We start from the raw sequence: 16,466 nt of genomic DNA on the forward strand, positions 1-16,466 counted from the left end.
CTCCCCATCACATGCATGACAGCCTTTAAAATTTATAAGAAACTCTATTGGTGAAATGTTAGATACTACAGTAAGAGAGAGATTTTGCTGGAGCATGGCTTCTCTCAAGAGAGAGCCAAAAACTCAGAATCCCAGAGCAAACAAATTTTACCTAGTTTTGCTAATCAGTTTAAAATTCCTACATTTTCCAAAGAAGACTTATGAATGGCCAACAGGCACATAAAAGGATGCCCAACATCATTAATCACCAGGGAAATGCAAATCAAAGCCATAATGAGGTATCACTTCACACCTGTTAGAATGGCTATTACCAAAAAGATAAGAAGTAACAAGTGTTGGAGAGGACGTGGAGAAAGGGACACTTTCTACATGTTGCTGGGAATATAAGTTGGTGCAGACACTAAGGAAAACAGTACAGAGGTTCCTCAAAAAGTTAAAAATAGAACTACCATATGATCCAACAATTCTACTTCTGAGTATTTATCCAAAGGAAACTAAAATACTAAATCTAAAAGATATCTGCACCCCCATGTTCACTGCTGCATTATTTACAAGAGCCAAGACATGGAAACAACCAAGTTCCAAAAAGGTTCTTATAGCAGTAAGTTATAACAGCAATAATACTAACAAGGAGCCATCAATGAGTCTATGCTAATTGAACAATCAGAAAAAAGTCTGGAATATAGGTTTATATAGAGAGAGTGAATATATCAATAGGACACGCATACGAGAAGTTACTCAAAGGTTAAGAAATTTTGAAAATGAATGATGGGCAATGCAAACCAGCCAGTTAAAGATCCCACATGCTTCTCCTTGGGTCTGCAGCAAAGGGGACTGTACCCCTCACACCAAATCTCTGCGGCACAACCGATGGGAATATTCCAGTAAGATCAGTGCCCCCCAGGGCCCAAAAGAGAAAACAGAAAGAAGACACCGCCTAAGGGAGAAGAGAAGTTACTGCAACATAGCTCACTGGGAAAATATCAAGTAATGAAGTGTAGCTAAAACATGAAAAATATGCTAGCTGAGCAATGAAAGAGAATGCTGGAGAGTAGCAGAAGTGAACCCATCAGGGCCTTGTATCCCATACTGGGAGTTAGGACAGAAGCCAATGGGAACATCTGAAAGGTTGAAACTGAAGAGTACATAACCCGATTTCCCTTTCAAATGATGGTTGTGGGGGACATTATGCCCCAGAGATGAGAAGCTGGTGATGCTGGGCAGGAAGGCCAGTCAGGAGATCAATGCTGGAGCCCAAGGTTGAAATAATAAGAGCCTAACCTATCAGAGCAAGAGAGGGATAGAGAAAATGAGTAGATATGCACACTATCAAGGAGGCGGAGCCTAATCAGATTGCTGTTCTACTAAATTTAGCAGTGACACAGTGAAGAAAAAAGGCACTTGGGTATAATGTAAAATGTTTGAGTTGTCTCCCTAGAATGCATTCAGAAATGAATAAACAGGAAAAGTAGGATACATTCATACTTTCAATAAATCAAATCTTCAACAAATCTAAAGAAGTTATTCACTGTAAAGTTGTAATAAAACTTTCTCCTACTGGTATACTTGTAGCACACCATAAACACCTGGGAACATGCATTACCACCTCCTTTGCTACTACGCTGACCTTTAGCTGAGATTAACTGATGAGAGAATGACAATTGTGACGGGATTGACATCCCTCACGGTGAGTAAGGGGAGAGATGGATGATGCTCAATACCGAGAGTGGTCCATAGCCAAAAGGCATTTTAGGACAACTAGAGACAGGATGAGCAATCAGAGATAGAAAACTGGCATTCCAGAACAATCTTCACTGATTTTGAGATTTGCACTCTATAACTGGAAAAATATATTGCTGTTGATATACGTGGCCAGTGTGGAGGCCCAGAAGAATTTAGAGAAAAAGAAAATAAAGCTGGCTTCAGAATCTTACTAGTAAGAAAATAATTACCATGAACCTAAATGGTTTCAAAGTCTTGGAAATCCATAGTTAAGGCTTTTAATCCTCAACAGTATTTAATTTAAAAATTGGAAAGAAGATGTTGGCACAAGTGCTTTTGAGAAGGCAAATCACTAGTTTATCCACTTACCATAAAAAGATGAGACAAAAGACTGCATGCTAATTTTTGGTGGAGGTGGCGGTAGTGGGATGTAATCTCAGCGAAGCAAGAGTGAAGCAGGACCAAAAGGAAAGTAAACAAGAGGGAGTGTGTAACTGAGCTGGCAATAGCTTCACCACCCACACAGCTAGCTGTGCAGTCTTCCAGGCCACCTCCAGGTAGATGGTATTATTCCTGCATCTTAGAATAGTCTGCAAGTAGGAGAAGAAAGGCAAGCAACTTATCCCTGGGCTCTTCCTCCCCTCCCTCTCTCTGAGCAAAGTCCATTTCATTAAAGCATTAAATCCCCCCAACTCTGGATTGTTACCTGTCCCCTCCAGCAGCATGGGGGAGGGCAGAGACTCTGAAGTCTCTGTCAGTGGGTGCTGTGGAGGGGGATCCTGAAATGTACGCCAGCAGAAGCGACAGCAGCCTGCACTTTCACTCAAAGAAACAGTATAAATGGACACTCAGGCAGCTCTGGCTGGGAATGGGAAGGCCAGGTTGTAGACAGGGCTAAGGTGATCTGCAGTAGTGCATCACTATGGTCTGGTATTACAGCAGACCATACGTAGCTATAAAATTTTATGTGACTATAAATTTTCTGTTAAGTCCATGTTTCCTCTATATTTTATAAGCTCAAAGTTGAGTTTCTGCCCAAGTCCATCTTCTTAAGGGGGCAAAATCTTTCACGTAACATTCAGAAATTTATTTGACAGTTATCAAGCAAGGACAATTGACCTTGAGGCTAAGTACATTTGTTATGGAAAATATATTTGTTAATTTCATGTAAAAATTAGTTTTTTCACTTAAATTTGTAAACAAATTCAATAACAGGAGGTTAAATGTATTAGCAATCTTGTGACAATTTTACATCAAACATGACCTCTGTGACTTTGTTATAATATTCTCTTATTAAGAATGGATCTAAAAATCTCCCTCTTAGAAAAAGCTTTTGTTTGTAAAATAAATGATTGTCTAATTTTAAAGTAAAACACAATACCTCATTCTTCCACACTCGTAAAAACTAGACACAATATATATGATTAACGATCTGTGGGAATAAAATTCTATCTGTAAATACATGAATGGGAATCTTGAGAATAGCTATTAATATCATGTAAGTGAAAGACTAACAATATGAGAGGCTCTCAAATTAAATTAGAGTAAATAAAGCAGGAATCAAGTGCTATTTACAACATGCGTAGACCCCTGTGTGGGAGGAGTGGGGTGTAGACCCTCACACAAAAAAGAGAAAGACAATAAATGGTAATGAAATTACAGATGATTTTACTAAACCCTTTATATATTTTCATTCTTTCTCAACTTGCTACATTATGACTTTCAAATCAGAATTTTATAATTTAAATGAATCTAAAAATACCTTAAATTGAGAGTTGATAGGTAGTCAAAACTAAAATGTTTAATAATTAAGCAGAATCTAATCATTTATATCCTGTTAGAATAAAGACAGTGTGAACAGAGGGTTTGATTAGCTTAGAGGAGTAAGTCTCATACTATACAGACTAAACCAGGAGAGTCTGTTGAAAATGTAGACTCATTTCATCAATTCCAATTCAACAGGTTTGGGTGAGACCAGAAATCTGCATTTTATCAAGCTCCATGGTGATTCTAATGCAGTTGGTTGGGGCCACACTTCGACAAATACTGGCAAAAAGAGAAGTCCAAAACATCGACATTTCACCGAGACTCTCCATATACCATCCAGGAACAATGTTGCTCTGTCCCTAGGAATCCCAGGCCTCTGCTTCCGGGGCAGATCCTGTTGTGGACCACTATATAATCTCTTCTTGTTCTGATCAATCCTTATTTAGCAGATTTCTTATGACTGGCTTCCCTTGTGGTTTGCCTAGGGGGAGAAAACGGACTGTTCTGTCAACAAGGGCATTTGAGGTTGTTTGAACATCCTTCTCATTGTGAGCTAATAAATTGGCACTCAGTTTATACATCAGTTTCTCTGGGCTCTTTTAAAGTTAGTCTGCCTCTGAAAGTTGGGTCCATTTTCAGATAACTGACCAAACTAGGCATGTGAGTTCTCAAAGCTGAAGTCTCTTGGCCAGGAGGTAGCTAGCCCCTTCCCACATTTGAGGATATTAGTTATTTTTGCCAGCCTGGCATCCTTTCCTATTTTTCTGATACAGCATCTTGAATTTCCCCTGGGGAATCAGCCCTCTTCTACTCCCAGATTCCTCCCAAAACTCAACATGGCCTGTCCATTTAAACTTAATCCTAGAATTTTAGTTAAAACAAAACTAAACTTTAGAGGTAAAGCTTAGATCCATTGGTACACATCATGGAGTCACAAGAGAAAAGCACGCTTGAGGACAACACCATCACGGACAAAAGAAGAACCAAGAGTTAGACATAAAATGAGAGAGAGAGAAAGAAAAAAGGAGAGTTGCTTATCATTTCATTGCTTGAATCTTGGATACAGTTGGCCCTACCCATGGCCTTTATCTCACATGAGCCAATCAATTCCCTTTTTTATTTGAGCCAGTTTGAATTGGATTTATTTCATTTACTAAAGAAAGGGTCTTTAATTAGGACAACACCTCTGTACTTCAATGTACAAAGTATACCTTCCATTCAAGAGCAACAAATTAGGTCCAAAGATCTACCTTTTGTTCAGGGAGACATTTAGAAAATCCATCCTCATAGGAAGCAGAGACTAGCTGGACCTTAAGTGCATGCTAATTCTCCTTCATTAGAGAATACGGTGAACCTAATAATTGTCACTAGAAAACAATGATACCACAGGCTTTTTCCAAAGACCATTCACCTGTTGCAACTTGGAGAGGGAACAAAAGCATGCAGTGTTTTACAAATCTTTATAGCCTGCTCTATGCCTTCAGAATCTTTCCATGCCTACTACTTAGGAATATTTCTATAAAAATGAAAGGAAGCCCACCTCTTGGTGCCCCAAGAAGGGAAGGAAAATTGATGCCCGGATATCACAATCAATCAATCACCTTGGTTATGGGAAATAGGAGAGGAGGTTACCTGTCCATAGGAAAAACAATGGCTAGATTAACTTCATAGACTTTAATTACAGACAAAATTCTTTTTTCCTGCCCTTTTGAAGTTAATTAGGCAATCTTTGCTGCTTATATACAGGAGACAATGAAGAGGAAAAAAATCTCATCAGTAGATTGCTCAGAAACTGGTGAAAACAAGACAAATTATGCACCAAACAATAAACCCTTCAATGTGTTAAAAAGACTTGATTCTCTTACATAATGGCTCCTATAGTCAGGGTGAAACTGCGTGCAAAACAACTGCGTGACTGATATCAGTCATATAAAGCCCTTGACATTTAGAATCACCAAGCCTCACAAAACGAGTAAACATAGTATAATGTTTACACTCAAAATCTCCTTCCCCATTGCAAAAAAAGACCTGACTAGGACAAGAGTTAACAGTTCATTAAAAAGGATAGATATTCAGGTGCCAGCCCAGTGGCATAGTGGTTAAGTTTACACACTCTGCTTTGGCAGCCCAGGATTCGTGGGTTTGTGTCCAGGATGCAGACCTGTGACTGCTCAACAAGCCATGCTGTGGTGGTGTCCCACATAAAAATAAATGAAGATTGGTACAAATGTCAGTTCAGGGCCAATCTCACCAAAAACAAAGATAGATGTTCAGAAGTGATAGCTCATTGGTGTCCTGCTTCTCTCTCCATAGGCTATAAACATTCCACTCTCTACTGGAAAAGACTTGGCTCTGCAAAACAGTAAAATTAGAAGCAAGCCCTTGGAGTTGAAGACGAAAGCAGAGCTGCTCCAACCACTTTTGCAAATGTCCAGGGAGAATGCTGTGTTTGGTGGGATGACTGGAAGGGAAAAGACCAGTCAAGACTAACATTCCATTTATGCTGGAACTGATACGAGCATACGGCTAAAAGCAGAATGGAAATGCATACTAATGGATGATTTCAGCTTTAGAATGCAGTTTTCAAAACAGTATCAAAGTAAGATGCTTCATAGTTTCTGTTTCGGTAAAAACCAATAAACAATCAAACAAAAACATTATGCACCTTCTCAAACTCCCTCAACCTCTTCCTCCTCTCTGCCTCTCTTGATGAGTGCCTCATCCACACACAGGTGCTCCTCCACTTTTGGACTTGGGAAAAACTACGTATTGTGTGGCATGATGCCCAGATTTCTGAGCAGCCACTGAGAGCCAGGAATATGTGGAGTTAGCTTCCCCAGGGGTAAAACCTCATCAATGAGAAATGAAATAAAAGACAGCTGGGAAGCTAAGTTCCTCTTTTTCTCTCCCAAGGTATAGTTCCTCCTTGCAACCCTCTGGAGAAGCCCCAAATGCCAAGTAAGCATGCATGTAGGGTGACATAATGTGTCTCAGCCCAGTTCATTGTTAAACAACAGTGTCTTAATACATGGCACTGTACTGCACCACATCACATCCTCTCTTGCCGTGTCCACCCTCACACTCCAGGACTGGACAGCCCAAATAAATTGATAACACTCTGAACATTGCCTTGGGCTCTGCTTTCCAGAGGATGCAAGAGAAGGCACTGTTGAAGCTACTATGTTCACAACACTGACATCACATTACTGTCACTAATAATTTTAACATAATAATTTTCCCTTCTAATATTCAGCAATATTTGATTTTGCTTTGAACTTTGATCTAGAGATGACTAATCACTCCTCATTTATACAGGGCCTTTCAAAACACCCTCTTTATGTTTTTATTACCAATAAGTGCAAGTAATACACTTGTGTTTCAGCTATATATTGTTCCATAACAAACCGCCCAAAACGAACTGACTTAAGGCAAAAATGAGAGGGGCTTGCCTGCACAGTTCCAATCCTAGTGGCTTCAGCTGGGGCCTCCCACTTGGGCAAATTCAGCTGTTAGCTGGGCTGGTCTAGAAGGTCCAAGAACACGTCTGTGCCCAGCTGCTCCTTCACTCAGCGACTGCTCTCCTCACAGCAGCGTGGACTCAGGATAATCAGACCTCTCACATGGAGGCTGTGAAATTCACTGAATTTTATTGTTCAAAGCAAGTCACAAAGGCTGCATGACTCAAGGAAAAGGAAACAGACCTACCTCTGATGAATGGCATGTGTCCAGAAAGAGAGAGGTAGTCATGGCTGCCATCTTTGAATACTATCTACCACAGGGATACTGATGGTGGGATTTGTCTGTAGATTTGAATCGTCTGGGGACCTTTTAAAACTAGGAGCACCCAGGTCACACCTTAAACCAATTAACTCACAATTGGGTGATGTAGAACACAGAGATCACTTTCTTCCTCTTTTTTTTAAGCTCCCCAGGTGATTCCAATGTGCAGACAAGTTTAGGAACCCTGACCCACCACAACTTGTGAGAAGAGAGATTTAGAAAAGCTGAAGGTTCTAACTGGCAGTCATCAGTTACATGTGGTTACATGCCATTTCACAATATGCTCAGAGGCTTTTCTTGGGTTTAAAATTTAAGTAAAACACCAAATCACTTCAAAGCACAATAAAGCTGCCATGATAAGCCAGCCTACTAAGCCCAGTAGGGCGACCAACTTTCCAGTTTGCCTGGGACTGAGTGGTTTCCTGGGACACAAGCCTTTCCATGCTAAACCAAGATGGTCTGGGGTCAAACTGGACAGTTGGTCATCCTAGCATTGCCTTATCTCCCTCTACAAGACAGGTCCTGTTCTCGTGAGTTTCGTTTCTGAAATGCAGGCCCATTAACACCTGATTTTCCTCAAAATTAATGACCAAGGCCGGTGCTACTTGAAACATGTTCCATAGACCTGCAGCATCAGCATCACCTGAGAGCTAGTCAGAGATGGGAATTTTGGGAAATTCCAACACTGAGTCAGAATGTCTGGGAGCAGAGCCTAGGAATCTGTGTTTTGAAAAGCAGGAATTTGAGAAGCACTGGTCTGGCCTGCCGTGCTTTCATCTTCATCTATCTCTATCATTCCACATAAGGTAAAATCAGATTTCTACTTTTCATCTATCTCTATCATTCCACATAAGGTAAAATCAGATTTCTACTTTTCAACAAAGGTATAAAAAGCATAGTATGAAGATTCAATCAATGCTAACTGGCCAAAGATGCCTTGACCAAGAGCAGCCAGAATCTTCAGACACACAGATGATAATCATCATTTAGGGCTTAGTTTTTGTCAGTCATTTATCTGAGGGGCTGTATAAAAAATTTTTATATCCACAACAGAAGTTGGAGTGTGGAGTGAGGGGTGAGCCGAGCACAGCTGTCTGCAGTGGTAACGCCTGTCCCTTCCATAACACATCAAAGCCATCAATACAAGACACGTGCTAAGTTTTTCTCCAACCTGGAAGGAAAAAGATCTCTCAAAGTTAAGCAAAAAATCAAGCTTTATCTGTGACTGGATTTCAAATGGCTTGGTTTTCAATGTAAATTTATAGTAAAATTCATTTTGGTTTCAGTAATTTAGAAATTACGCTCTTTTGAACTAGTTTGGACAAAAGTTTACCTAAGTACAAGGAAGAGTTCAGCCAAGTAAATTAATACCCTAAAATTTTAACCACCTTAAAACAAAAACAGCTTTTTTTAAGGACTTACTTGTTTATATTCAACAGATGTTAATAATTACGTATAAGTCTTATCCACACAGGAAAGAAGAGACTCTAACACAAAACACTTTGTTGGTACTATTACTGCACGGATTGAAAATAAAACAAAATATTTCTTAAAACACTCACACACACTGTAATTCAGACTTTTTACTAATTCAGACTAGTCCCCCTGCATACAAAACAAAATTTTTAGTAGGATTTCTTTACTAGTCAATTAACATATAACTTGATCCCTCATACACTGAAGCAAATGGAATTTAAAAAAACCCTTTTCAAAACTCACCTTTGATAAATTAGGGCTTTTGTTTGTCATGTGTTTCACAAACTTCATTCTTAAATTCAAAGAAAATGATCAGTTAACCAGTTTTCCCCCTGCATAAGATAATATAATCAAAGTTATCATGATCAGGTTAAAGAGCTGTGCAAGGAGGTTGCTCCTTCAGAATTTCTGAACTGTTACAGTCAAACTCATCCTCTTGCTGCACTGCAGGTCTGGCAGGAGGTGTCTGAGATGCCCCACCCAGACATTCTGTAAGCAGCAAACATACCTATTATAATAATATCTTCCACAAAGATAAAAAATACAGAAATAGATTTGGAAAACACATGTTCCTGGCAACAAACTCACTTTCCCATGTTATAATCACATGGCAAATAAGTCTGTGAACTTTACTTTCCCTAACTAAATTTTTAAAAAGAAAAAAAAAACCCACATTCCTTATGTAAATAACCATAAGCAGATTCTAATCACTGATGTATTCTGTATCAGAAGACTCCTAAGTATTTCGTAAATGACCAACTGCAGTTAAAACATCTCTGAGAAAGTGTAAACAAGTCATTCCATTTTTAAAGAGGCTAAAGTGACTCCTATATTTTTTCAGAAGAAACATCTAGCAATACTACTGACTGAACAAACATCGTGAAACTGAAGAAGGAAAAGAGTCTTCTGCCACTTGCTCCCGTTCTCAGTTGCACGAGCCTAGTTAACCAACCTAGCTTCTAGCTCCAATCCCCTCCCTCAGGGGTGCCGTCATGACCCTCAGCTGGGCTTTGCCTTGTGGCCAGTACCAAGATGGAGTCCTGGAGATCAGAATGGTTACACAAAGCCACCCGAATGGGAGGAGTTGTCAGTTTAAGTCTACAGAGAGCAAAGGTCCCAACAGGGAAGATAAACTTGGCCATAAAGCCGAGGGGGTAAACTCAGAATCAAAACGAAACCCCAGCCCTACAAGGATGGTGAGCTAGACAGATCCCTGAATAAGAACAATGGAAGGACGATGGAAAGGGCTGGAAGACAAATCACGGCAGTGTCCTGCATAAGGTAGTTTGCCTTATTTAAAAGCCTCTGCTCAATGGAGTCTTAGATTTCATTCATAAAATGAGAGTAGTAATCTCTACCTATCTCATAAAGTTGTTGTGAAAACCAATTAAATAATTTGAAAATGAAATGAAATAAATGAATAATTTGAAATGAAAATCAAATAAAATAATAATTTGAATAAGTGAACATGATTTGCACACTGCAGATATGTGTGCAAATACAAGGGACCACCACTACTACTGTGTTCACACCTTCTTCCCAGCACTGAGTGGGGGGTCTTGGAGTCAGGGGCGTGCACCAGAAGTGATCCCGTGAATGCAAATATTGTAATTCTCTATTTATTTATCTGCCTCCCTAACCAGACTGTGATTTCCTTGAAAGCAGGGACTGTGTCTTAGTCATCACTGCATCTCCATTTACATAGTAAGACATTCAATCACTGTTTATGGAATGTTGAATGAATAAATTCTGAATGCTCACTGTTATACAGCCTCGTGGCTGGCCATGAATTATGCACAGTGGAACACTATGTGGCGTCATGTGAGAAATGAAACAGCAAATGCCCATGTGCCCAGGAATAGTTCCTCATCTGCCAAAAATGGCCACTACCTCACTGCCGGAGCACTGGCTCCTCCGGATAACGAGCCTAAATTCTCAGAATTAGAAGCATTCCTTGAAGTCAGTCAACAAAGGAAGCATTGACAATTAAATGCCTTGGGACATAACAGCTAAACTTTGTTTCCTTATTACGTATAAGCCAGAAGAAGCTTCACATCATTATCTTATTTAAAACTCACAATGACAACATAAGGGAAGTTTTGTTATTGTCCACATTTTACAGATGAAGAAGTTGAACCTCTGAGAGCAGTTAAGCGACCTAACCAAGCTATATGTAGGCTAGCCAAAACTTGAACTCTAGGTCTGTTTTATTCCAAAGCCTATATTCTGAAGCAATACTGTACTTGGCTGTCTGAGGAAAGAGAGGTCCTCATGCCTTTATCATTAGTAAGAATGGAGTGATCTCCTCTTGATCATCTTAAAGTCAAGCCAAAAAGGACGGCTCTTCCTCCTCCCTCTCTCTCTTCCTTTCACAATTCCTGCACACACACCGTAAGCCAGTCACTGTGCTGGCACTAGAGATACCCCAGTGAACGGACACAAGGGGCAGCCATTTGAGGAAAGGAGACAGACAGGGAGAGATGTGAACTGCAATGAGAAGATGAGAGGGTGGTGGCTGTGGAACTAGATGCCAGCAGGGTGATGCAGTGTGGTGACATAAGCGAACCTCGTCAGGTACAAATGTAGAAGGGCAGGGCCAGGCCCTCAGGCCTGGCACCAGGAGGGTATCGTGAAGGCAAGTGCTGCATAGGAGGCCTGGCAGGGTGATAGGATGGGATACCTGGCATGGGAAGGCCTCAGCACCCATTTCCTAAATGAGATGTCACAAAGGACAAGACAGCCTGAGGTACTGTAGGCCTAGGGGTGGGAGGACTGTTGAGGTCAGTTCCAAGCTAGTTAGCTGGTGATCACTAAATATGTCTGCAGTACACTGGCCTTTAAACTGAACCTTGTGGCTCCATTTGTACCAAGTGCCTTGGATCTTTTCATTTAGCCCCTCGGTCCTCTCTCTTCTCGCTGCTTTCACTCTAACCCTGCACCCACGAGGCCTGCCACCTTCCAGTGTGAGTTCCTGTGTCTACCTCAGTGTTCCCTCATCTTCCTTCTCTGACCCTCAGGGCTCTCCTGGCCATTCTGTGTCTCTACTCTCTAGTTCTTGCTTTTCTGGCTTCTCTGAATAGCTCTGGGTACCCACATGTGACACTGGCCCCAAGACTCCTGGGTCACATCCTCCTAATGGGCTGGCACCACCATTAGATGGGCTTCAGCCTCAGGAGGGATTGAAAACCACACAGCCTTAACCTTTAGACACTGGCAGGGTCTAGACACCTGGGACACTGCCTCCATTTCCCTCTGTTCCTTCACATCTGCATGGTTTATGTATCCTTCTGTCATCTATTCAATCAGTATCTATTGATAACCTATTCTACTTACACTCTGCTGAGGATAAAAAAAAGACAAAATTTCTCTGCCCCAAAGGAATTCACAATCCAACAAAGACAACTAAGTGGATGGACTTGAACTATACCATCTACAGGTTTATAGTTCCCATATATGTCTCTTACCTCAAACTCTCCCTCAGCATTAATACTTGACATTTATACTTGGCATTTCAAAATTAATATGTCTAAAATATGATTTTCTTCCCTGCCCTGCTCTTCCTCTTTTCTGTAAACAGCACGAATATCCCCACAGTCAAATAGAAATCCAGAAGCTACCTTTGATTCCTCCCTTCCCTGACAAGCCCCCATCTCTGATCCATCAAGTCCTGTCCATCCTACCTCCAAAATGTCGTGAATCCACCCACTTCTCCACAAGTCCATTCTCACCCTCCTGATCCACGGCGGGGCTGCTGCTGGCCTACAGAGTCCTTTGTGCACAATTGAAAAAGGTGCCCTCCCTCCAGGCCATCACAACTCGGCACAAGGACGTTTGCTGGTGAGCAGAGCACAGGCTGGAATTCAGCCTCCACTTGACCCCCAGGTCTGGTGCCCTGTGTAGTAAACAACCTGCAGAAACGCAGTTAGGCTCCTGCCGCCATTTTCTCTCTACCACTGCAGTGGCCTCCGAAGGGCCCCTCCCACAGTCAGTTCTCCACAGAGCATGCAGAGTGGCCTTTTAAAACCTTAAATCTAATCATTTCATTGCCCTGCTCAAAATGCTTCATTCTTACCTTGACCTATAGGGCCCTGCATGATCTGATCCCAGCCACCTCTCTGGCCCACCTGGTCTACCCCTCTGACCCACTCTGGCTATCTTTCTCTTCCTTAAAAACATCAAGCTCCCTTCCTGACTGAGGTGTCTACCTGGTGGTCTTCACTACCTTCCACTTCAGACCACAGTACATAGAACAAGGTTAATCTTAACATTTGGTTCATCATATACTGTCATCATTAGCCCCCACATGCTTTATCATATTTCATTATTTAGTAGTTATTTTTAACAATGCAATAAGCACACCTGGCCCTGCCAACCAAAATACAGCTGGGACCTTGTCTCTAACTAACCATATGGTCTCCCTGTTTCTCCCCTAGAGTTTTTCATTTCAATATTTTTTAATATCATAAAAGATTATCATGGTATATGTAATCTTTTAGACAATTTTCACTTAATATTATATTGCTAAAATCTAATCATATTGTTATGTGTCACTTAGTTTATTCATTTTGATTATGGTATAATATTCCTCTATGTGACAATATTGCACTATTGATCCACTCTCCAGTTATGGGCATTGGAGTTCTTTCTAGGTTTTTATTATTGGGAACCAGAGTATTATGAATATCTGTGCACATGTCTTCTGTTGAACACATGCAAGAGTTTCTCATTGGTGTAAACCTAGAAGTGAGTTGAACTATCAGATCACAGGTGCATGAAATGTTCAAATTAGGATATAATGTCAAACCATTTTCCAAAGTCATCGAACCAATTTACACTCCCATCAGCAATGTTGAAAGGTCCTGTGGATCCATATCCTCTCCAACCACTTAATATTGTCAAACTTTTTAACTTGGAGCTAACCAAACGGGTATAAAAGGATATCTCAATGTGGCCTTGATTTGAGTTTCCATAATTACTAAAGGTAATAACTACCACTTCATATGTTCATCGGCTATTTGTATTTCCCCTCCTCAATACTTCAAGGTCTCAGCCTGAACATCCCCACCACAAAGAGAACCTGACCACTCTCCATGTGAAGGCTGCCACTCTTTGTACTTTACTCTGTTCGCTTTTCTTTGTGGCATCTACCACTACCTGCAATTATCTAGTTTATCTACTGATATGTTGTCTGTCTCCCTCAACTAAAATACAAGCTCCAAGGATCTTGGTTGTTTTGTTAACTCCTCCATCTCCAGTGCCTAGAACACCACCAAGCGCAGAGTGGATGGATGAATATGTGATGACAGAGATACGTAAAGGATGAAGAGTTGTGTTCTAGAGTCATACGCTCTGAGTTGCAATTTCAGCTCCCCCGTTACTAGCTGTGTGATCGTGAACAAATTACTTAAATTATCTGTTCCAGAGTTGCTCCATGTGTAAAACAGATAATAGTCATTACTGCATGGGGTTGTTACTAGGTTTAAATGAATTAATACTTGTAAAGCTCGTAGAGCAATACCGCAACATAGCAAGTGCTCAATAAATGTCAGCTATTATTATTAACGTGTGATTATTGTTATTACTACTCCACGGCTTGAGAGCACAAAGCACCAAACCAGCCTGGACCTAATGAGCTTCCTCCTCTCCCAAGCATTCAACATCTCCCTGGGCTTGCAGATGCCCATTCCCATAACCTAGAGGAAAGGAGAGAGGCACCTGGGGAAAAGTTTGGGGATAGTTCATTTTCTGGTCTGGTCATCCCACACATGAAGAAGTGGAATAACAGCACAGAGTAGGTGCTCAATGATGCTTGCTGAACAAATAATTCATAAACCATCAATCCATACATCCTATAACCCCCGCATTACATTACACACAAAGTCACAAGATCTCCTCTCTCTCCTTGTATTTTGATTCATATTTTCAAAGAGGGGAAAGGGATGTTACAAAGGGGGATGTCAAAGAGATAAAGTGGACTGGATAAGAAAAGAGGAGAGAAGAGAACTAAGGCCAAGGAGACAGGAGGAAAGGTGGAAGAGATGGAGGGGAAGATGGGAAATTCCAGATCGCATTGAGGCATTAGCCCTTAGTGTAGAACATTAAAATGCTGAAAATAAGAATACAAGAGAGTCCCTCCACCACCCACCCACCCACTCACGCAGGGGGATTTTTCTTTTGAAGGTATGAGTAGGGGCAAGGAAAAGGTAAAGCAGAAAGAGGCCTGGCCGGGGGAGGGGAGGAGTGGAATCCTGGGCAAACTTCATTTCAGCATCTTGCCTGGGGGAGGATGGTCCCCCACTAAATCTGTGGCCTCATCAATGTCACCTTAGTGGCGAGCTTACCTTCTTCTGCAACCAGGAGCCCCACTCCATTTGGAGCCTTCCTTGCCTCAAAGTGGGAAATGCGGCCTTGGTTAAACGCGCGAAGAAGCAACGCCGAAGTGAGATTCCACTAAGAATTCCGGCAGGTTCACTGGGAGAAACTGTTTCCATCTGAGAAGGATCAGGAGACCCTGCCGGGGACCAGCCTCCTCTCCGGGTGTCAAATTCCGTGACGGCTCGCCGCCCGGGAGAGCTCCACGCCCCTCCCTCCGCCGCGGCTCCGGGGCTCGGAGCACCGGCCGGGGAGCGCGGGGGCGCTGAGTCCGGGCGGGGGCGGGGGCGCGGGCGCGGCGGGGCGAGCAGTCCCCACTGCCTACTGGCGGCTGGTCGGGGTCCAGCTGTGGGCACCCACCGCCTGCTAGCCTGTCCCTGCTTCGGCGCCGACAGTGCTAATATCCTGAGCCCGCTCACAGGATGCCCCGCCGGGACTGGGGACTCCCTCCTTCTCGAGTCCTTGGCTGGCAGGGACGAGCCCGGTCGGCTGGGGCCCCGAAAGCTCAGGGTGTTGCCGACCTTGAGGCTCTTGAGGGGTGTGCATGCGCCAAAAATAAAACACACACACACACACCCTGGGTCCACTTGATAGTTCCCTCCCGAGGAAAGTAACTGTCCTTAAGCAGCACAAAGCAGCACGGGGGAGGGAACCCTGCGGTGCAATATGAAAGCCAACATTATTCCCAAGACCAAATTTGGGATGGTTTTAACTTTAAGGTTTGGATTTAAGCCGCTCAAAGAAAAACAAAAAAGACATGGAACAAATTCCGTGTGTCTGTGTCTCTGTGTGTCTGTGTTCTAAGGCCGAATTTCAGGTGTTAACCAGAGCTTCCAAGGAAAGGGAGGGAGGGAGGGAAATCACGGGCTGTGGCTTTCCCAGGACAAGGTTAGAACCGCGTCTTCATTGCCATTCCCGGCGCGGTCGCCATCGCGCCCTCCCCCGCGGCCACAGGGAGCGGCGAGGCGTCGCGGGGGTTAACGGCGCCGGCCCTCCCGCCCGCCCGCCGCGCCGGCTTCCCCCGGCCGGGAACGCGCCACCGCGGGCGGGCGGGCGGAGGGGAGAGCCGGGAATCTCCCGCCCGCTCCCCCTCCGGAGGGCGCTTCCCGCCCCGCTCTATTTATAGCTCGACTTCCAGCTGCCGCAGGAACTCACCAGCAGCACTGTGCATCTTGAGCTCAAAGATCCTTCCAGAGACAGGGGATTTTCATAAATTCTGTGAATGGCAGAAATGTCTCTAGCCTTTTGGATTTTGATGGCTACTCTTCAGTCTTTCATATATTCCAAATTAAAAACAAAAACAAAAAATACCCCGAGAGCCAAGAGGGTTTGGAGACAGGTGAAATTGC

General features: G+C 42.7%; 1 protein-coding gene across 1 annotated transcript in view; it reads right to left on the minus strand.

Moving 5' to 3' along the window:
• KCNN2 (potassium calcium-activated channel subfamily N member 2) overlaps nt 1–15,573 on the minus strand; it is a 405,580-nt gene extending 390,007 nt beyond the window's left edge. The window contains exon 1 of the mRNA XM_014842806.3: nt 15,087–15,573. The gene's annotated coding sequence lies outside the window, so the exon portion shown is untranslated. The remainder of the gene's footprint in view (nt 1–15,086) is intronic.
• Between the last annotated feature and the right edge of the window lie 893 nt (nt 15,574–16,466).

Source organism: Equus asinus, chromosome 9 (genome assembly GCF_041296235.1).
Source record: "Equus asinus isolate D_3611 breed Donkey chromosome 9, EquAss-T2T_v2, whole genome shotgun sequence".
In the NCBI taxonomy this organism is placed as follows: domain Eukaryota; kingdom Metazoa; phylum Chordata; class Mammalia; order Perissodactyla; family Equidae; genus Equus; species Equus asinus.